General features: G+C 41.4%; 1 protein-coding gene and 1 pseudogene across 1 annotated transcript in view; one reads left to right on the top strand and one right to left on the bottom strand.

Annotated features, from left to right (window-relative positions):
• Positions 1-76: 76 nt before the first annotated feature.
• The window catches only part of RNF130 (ring finger protein 130), a 95,429-nt gene continuing 88,261 nt past the window's right edge, over positions 77-7,244 (top strand). Inside the window, exon 1 of the mRNA XM_011371982.1 lies at positions 77-214. The gene's annotated coding sequence lies outside the window, so the exon portion shown is untranslated. The remainder of the gene's footprint in view (positions 215-7,244) is intronic.
• Positions 3,921-4,038, bottom strand: LOC111746685 (annotated as a pseudogene).

Here is a 7,244-nt window from a genome sequence, read left to right as displayed (position 1 = left end):
CTCGCCGCGCTCGCGCTGCTGACCTGCAGCCTCTGGCCGGCGCGGGCGGACAACGCGAGCCAGGAGTACTACACGGCGCTCATCAACGTGACGGTGCAGGAGCCGGGCCGCGGCGCCCCCCTCACGTTCCGCATCGACCGCGGGCGCTACGGGCTCGACTCGCCCAAGGCCGAGGTCCGCGGCCAGGTGCTGGCGCCGCTGCCCATCCACGGAGGTGAGTGCCGGGCGGGAGGCGAAGCCGGGCGCAGGGTGGGTGAGGGTCCCAACCCCGCCGGGCCCCCAGCGCCGCGCCGCTGGGTTGTCGGCCCGGGGGCGAGGTCTCGGTGGTGCGCAGCCCGGCCTCCTCTTCGTTTGGGAAGGAGGCTCCAGAGCGTGGTTGGCTTTTCCTCTTTTTCTTAAGACTTGGAGAGCGTTTCTGTGCGTGCATGAGGCTTGTTTACGGGAGGGCACTGGACTGCGAGTTTGCAGGGACGGCAGACAAAGGAGGCGGTGGCGGAGCGCAAAACTCAGTCACGGGGGGAGGTCTTAACCTGACGGAATCACAGACTTAACGCTGCATTGCATCTCGAAGGATGAGGCCCTTTTCTCAAGGCAAAAATGTGCCTTTCTTAAGTGGCAAGTGGGGGCGGGGGGAATGAAAGAGGAAAATAGGCACCTTCCCTGTTGCCTTCGGCTCTTGTTCTGCCCTATTAGTTTGACTTTAATTTGACGCCTGAAAATCTCATTGTGGAGGATCTGATAGAACCCAGGTCTTCAGGTCACGGGTGCCAATCAAAAGGGAAATAGGTAAAATTTTCAAGCATTGTCTGAAGCTATTTGGCTTATCTTCTGTTAATCATAAACATGGGCTCTGTTTAAATATTTGGTATCACACATATATTTGTATAAATTACTGGTTTACATATTTAAAAGGAAACTTTTTCCACAGTGCAGAGTGTGGTTTTGTTTTGTTATGGCCCACTGCGAACTTTTGGGAAAATGTCAGTTGTCTTCACCTCCACTCACCTCGAGAAAGCTGAGCCGGGATTTTTTTAAGCTGCTATTCATGTTAAGGTGACCTAAACTGGGCAACCTAAATAAGGTGTTTGTTTTTATACTCTAACAACCGAATAGCATCGTGCCCCTTCTGAGGTCTGTGTATGTTTAAGTGTTTAGCTTTTGTTTTTGAGACAGTCTGGCTGAGGAAAAAGAATCACCTAAAGCTTTACTGTAGCCTATTCCCAATTTAGACGGGCCTTTTATTTTTTATTTTTTACTTATTTTATTTTTTTTATGTGAGGCAACCCTTGGTTGACCTCACAGATTGCAAGGACCTTGTCAGCTTACAATTTCTTATTTTTTATTTTTTACACCTACAGCACCTGGTCTTCCTAGGTGGTCTCCCATCCAAGTACTGACCAGGCCCAACCCTGCTTAGGGATCCAGCTTGTTCAGGGTACCATGGCCATAGCAAGTACTAACCAGGCCCGACCCTGCTTAGGGATCCAGCTTGTTCAATATAGCATGGCCATAGTCCTAGACTGGACTTTTAAAAGTCTACTTTTACACCAAGAGTCAGGAGCTTATGGTGCATTTCTCATCTCCACTTTTTGTTAAAAACAGCGGTCAGGATCCCAGCCTGCCCACGGAAACAACTTTGGTCTTTGGTTCATTCCGCAAATATTTACATGCCTAGTCTGTGCCAGTCACTGTGGTTGGGACACATAACATTGCTATACTGTGGCACTAACGATGATTGTCTTTTCTGGTGCGGAGGTTCCAGAAAGGAAGGGGAGGAAGAGGAAGAGAAGTGAGTCTGGAGCAAGAGCTGGCCCTGTGCATTGTTTTGAAATCTGTGGTTTGTCTTGGGGCTTGGTTCCCCCTAGGCACCCAAATCCATGACCAACACTTTATAGATTCTCACCTCCAAAGTGTTCTGTGTGCTAAAACTGTGCGTTGCTTGTCTTTCACCTCGAAACAAGAGCCCATCTTTGAGAAAGCTTGTTTTAGGTGTTTGGATAGAAGGGTACGGGGGACTAACGTGCACTGATGTGTGGATGAAGGTTAGTCCTCTTCCCCCATCAAGGGGAGGTAGCATGGTAGGATTAAATGTTCTGTGTCATGCTCTAGGTAAACTGTGTGGCATGAGGAAATTTGGCTGCTTAGCTTCAGTTTCATTTACAAAATGGAATGATGAAATATTTACCTTGTAAAGTTGTTGAGAGGCTTAAGTGGTTCCTGCGTTCTCAATAGAGGAGACTTGTTAATTCAAATGAATGTCTAAATTACTGTAGTTTTAGACACGTATCAGAGTGAAAACATTGGGGCAGTCTGTGAAGACTCAGTCTGGTGTCAGTTCCTCTGAGTGTCTGTCTGTTCTTTCTCTCCTTTCACTAAGGGCTGATTTTCTATTTGCACATGAGTTTGCTCCAGGTGTCTGGTGGTGGTGGTGGTGGTGGTGGTGGTGGTGTGGCGGCGGTGGTGGTGGCAGTGGGATCCTACAGGTGGTTTGTGTCCGGCTTTGCACTAAGGGGTCTGCACACATGGGTTCTCTCAGTACAGCAAATACTAATTGAAACCCTACCATGTGCCAAGAACAATTTAAGCCACTGGGGAAGAAAGAGGGGCAACGGCCATGAAGAAATCAAAAATCTCTCCCTTACTGAAGCTGACATCCTAGTTGAGGTCCTTCTAAGTCAGTTTACCTGTAAACTGTTTCTAAATCTATGGGTTTACATAAAATCCAAGACATTTTTTGTTTTTGCAGCAGGAACTTAGGGATGTATTTTAGAAACAAGAATGGTGGTAGAAAAATGTTAAAATTATTCATGTTTAAGAAAATAGTATATGATAATTATATCTCAATTTAAAAGAAAGAAAATAGCTTAAAATTGGAAGAATGATTGTATATTTCATATGATATTCTTGGTTTAGTGAGTTTCAAATTTTCATATTTTTAGAAAAAATACTGCTTTCCTTATGATCTTTATGCTTTTATAAATTTGAATTGAAGAAAATTCATAACATCTTTATTGAGAACTGACTGTGTTGACACTAAAAATGATGTTCAAATTACAAGCAAAAAGTTCTGAGACAGAGTTCCTGGCAAAAAAAAATCTGTGGTCAATAGATGTGAAATTAATGAAAATTCATAGTGAGGATAAGTATTTGATAGAAATGAACATTAAGACAAAATACAGTTTTCCTGGAGCTTAACCCATTAATGACCCATTTTAAATCTCTGACTTGGTTTGTGAAATTAGAAACCTTTCTTGTTATTTTACTAGAAACCTTTCTTGTTATTCATTCATGAATTACTGAACAAGATTTGTTTGTCCTGTACCTTTAAAGGGCAAATTGGCATTTTTTTCTTAGATGCTGTGGTATTTTAAAAGTATATTTTGGAGAGTGTTAAACTTCATAAAATACTTCATAAACAAGTGTTATACTTTGAAAATATATTCATCATTAATTAGAATGTGGTTGCAAATGGAGATTCATTTGTATAGTGACAACTGATAATCATATTTTAATTGATAATTCATTTTTAGAAATGGAGGTTTGAAAGAGCATGTCTTTTTTTTATGTGCATATCAGAGTTGCTCTAGCAAAGGATGAGCTTAGAACTAGAAACAAAATGTAAAGTAACTAGTATCTACTGTGGAGCAGAAGTTGTAAATGTGCTTTTTGTTTGAGCCTAGAGTGGGGGTTGGGGGAGGAGAAGGCCCTGTTTATGATGTCATGTATGCAGATGTGCTGGTGGGAAGAATTTGGTATCAGCCATTTTTTGCTTTGCATAGAAATTTTCAGAACTCGATCTCACAGCCTTAGAGAACAATTTTACTAAATGATAAACCTTTTTTTTCCCATCTTGCTGACTATATAGAAATGAAATAAAATTTTATTTTATTTTTATTTTATTTTATTTTATTCTCTTTTTAAGCCTACAGCACCTGGTCTTCCTAGGTGGTCTCCCATCCAAGTACTAACCAGGCCCAACCTGCTTAGCTTCCGAGATCAGACGGAATTGGGTGTGTTCAGGGTGACATGGCTGTAGACCCGAAATAAAATTTTAAAAAATAATAATTTTAGGTTTTTATATTTAAAAAACTATTCTATTGGATGCATCCATTAAACCTGAACTTAATTTTTAAAATTCTTATAAAGAGTGAAGGAAATCGTTGTGGAAATAAGACCTTGGATGAAAGCAGTCATGTAATGTTACAGTTCATAATGGCAAATGCACGAGCTACTAGGTGTAGTTAGAGGTTTCAAAATATTCAGAGGAAAAAGTAGGAGTGATCCTGGGAGCAGAGGCTCTGGAAGGAAAGAGAATTCAGAAGGAGCTGGAGTCTCTAAAAACCAAATTTTGACATAAATTAACCAAGCAAGAACGTAAAGAAGATATATATAATACATTATTTTACAATTTAGAAAATATTTTCGCATACTGTACTTTTCCTTTGCTTTTAGATGATCCATTAGCATGTAAATATTTGAATCTTTTTTTAAAAAACAGTTGACCTCCCCATCCGTCCTGCTGCTGTTATCCATTTCTCTATTTCTCTATTTCTCTTTATGGCAGAGCTTCTCATAAGTGTTGTCTGTACTCGCTGTTTTCAGTATCCCCCCCACCCACCGCCCCCAGCTATTCTTCACATTGTAGCTGTCTCTGCTGTGCCAGTGATTTTGATAAAGACATGGCTCATTGGACTACAGGAGCCCTAGGATCTCAGTATGTGGAATGGTGGGCTGAGACTAAGAAAAAGTTAATAGGAATGAATATATGGTCCTGAATTTGGGTTAAAACAACAACAACAACAAAACACCTTCATTGAAGGGAGTTGAAGAGAGATGAGACTTAGCTGCCTGTGGTGGGACAAAGCCTGTGAGTGCTCCCTGACAGGCCCTGTCTAATCTTGCATGCCTTTGGCCATCTGGATCCTGGTGGCACTGGCCCCAACACATAGAAGCCAGGTGCACCTGTAGTTTATGTTTAGCTCTGAACATGAGTTTTAAGAGATGAACAAACTACAGAGCATTAGGTTGAATACTGTTATAAAAGGAAAGTCCTTCATTTGATGGTAGGTTAAATAAGATGACTTCTAAGATCCCTCCACCTGGAATAAGGAGTGACTGTAAAGTAATAGGACAAATCTTTTTTAACAGACCTCTAGAATACACTCATTAAGGAGAGATTCTTTGCAAACCAGCCACATGTGTGTACACATGTATACACATTGTGCAGCAATGAAAACACTTTTAGAATTTGTTTTCTGAGATTCTTTTTTATAGAACAGGTAAAAACATATACGATGTAGCAAATCTTTATCTTATCTAGGTAGATTTGAATTGACAATTGACAGTTATTTTGAAGCAGTTGTTTTTTTTTTTTCCTGTGCTTATGAAATCTTTTTAGATAATGCTCAAAGACAAGTCCCATATTAGTTATCCCATTTAGATAATGCTCAAAGACAAGTCCCATATTGGGGCACATATTAGTGGGATGAATGCTAGGAGCTGGTTCTTTTAAATACAGCAGTCTTGACTTATTTACAAAACAAAACTAAGTTTTTAAGGATTGTCAGCATTTGTTTGCTTTATCATTCGTTATTTACTAGACATTCATTATTTTCCATAGATTGTGGTTAAGTATGGCTTTCTTTACCAGTGGAGGCAATTTTGAATAAAACAAAGAGAACCCTTCAAATGTCAAATGAAATACACACTAAAGTATTTAATTAGCACCTACTCTAAGCTTGTGTTATGCAAATCTTTCAATGTACACAAAAGAGGTGGTGTGTAATTCCTGCCTAAGAGAACTTTGTCCTCTCGCTGAGATCAGCTTTGTCCGGATGGCACTAGGACATGCCATTGCAGAAGATGCTGCAGCTGTCTTCTTTAGTTTACAGGGGGATTTTGTTCTCAATCTGGGTTCTGAGAACTACAGCCAGGGACAAGCCACCTGTTGTTTTAAACAGTTTATTGGAACCCAGCCAGGCCCATTCATTCACGTGTCTGTGACTGCTACGTACTTGGATGGTTCTAACAGAAGCCTGTGTGGCCTGCAAGCCTAAACTACTTACTCTCTGGCCCTTTAGGAGAACGTTGAATGTTGAAAGCGCCTCTTCTAAAGGCTCATTTATACCTTAGGTTTTCCTATTAAAAACTTTTTTATGGATTTATGTATGAGAATTTGGTGCCTAAATTGTCCTAAACTGTGTGCTCTTGGAAGTCAGGAACAGTGTCGTCTTTGTTTCAGCCGAGCACCTAAGACTGTGCCTGGCACTGAGAAGTCGCTGGAATGTGATTGATTGCATTTGGTCCTTTGGAGCTTGGTCTGGTACTGAAACTGATGACCCGCGTTGTGGGAAGGGTGGGGCGGCGGGGGGGTGTTGGTTGATGGACAGAGTATACTGCAGGGCCTCTGTTATTGTACTAGATCGTAAATGGCATGGAGACCAGAGAAATAAAAATTATTTGGACTTGTATAGAAAGGTTTTGTTAAAAATGTGGAATTTGAAGTCAAACTTGATTAGTTATGCTTCCAGCCATAATGGAGTGACAGGCACCAGATTTACCTTTCTATCTTAAGTGACTGGAAAACTTGACAAAGTTATGAAACAGCCATTTTATAACGGTCATCAAACAGCACAGGACAGTGATCCCTGAGAGAAAGGAAATAAACAGTGGAGCTCTGTGACTGCCCCAGCTTACCGTACACCTGGAGCGTTTCCAAGCTGCAGTGCAGGGAGGGGGATCCCAAAAGATCCAGTGGTCTTTCTGAACTGATGCGGCAGAGTTCAGGGCTCAAGGAGGACAGGAGAGGAGGGAGCTGCACTCAGAGCAAGCTCTGGAGAACTGCACCAGGTCCCTTCAAGTCTCTGGTTGAGTGCTGATCTGCACATTTGATGAAGAATGGTCCGAAATTAGCAGAAGTTCTCACGAAGTGGGAGTAGTTCATTCTCACTGATCAGAGTAGAAAGACCTCCTAATGCATAGGGCATGGAATGAGGCCAGATTATCTCTTGAGAAAAGTCTATTCTGGACCCACCTATCAAAGCATAGAATCAAGCCTTAAATGGGCTGGACTAATTCTGAGTAACTTAACTGGTCCAGAACATAGCTCAACAATATTGAAAGAAATACAACAAAATCCAGTTCCCGAAAACATAAAATTCAAGACAGACATCCAATCAAAAATTACCAGGCATACTAAAAAAAAAGGAAAATACGACCTATCCAGACAAAAAACAGTCAGTAGA

The sequence above is a fragment of the Pteropus vampyrus genome, unplaced genomic scaffold (genome assembly GCF_000151845.1).
Source record: "Pteropus vampyrus isolate Shadow unplaced genomic scaffold, Pvam_2.0 Scaffold197, whole genome shotgun sequence".
In the NCBI taxonomy this organism is placed as follows: Eukaryota; Metazoa; Chordata; class Mammalia; order Chiroptera; family Pteropodidae; genus Pteropus; species Pteropus vampyrus.
This window is presented reverse-complemented; position numbering and strand designations above follow the sequence as displayed.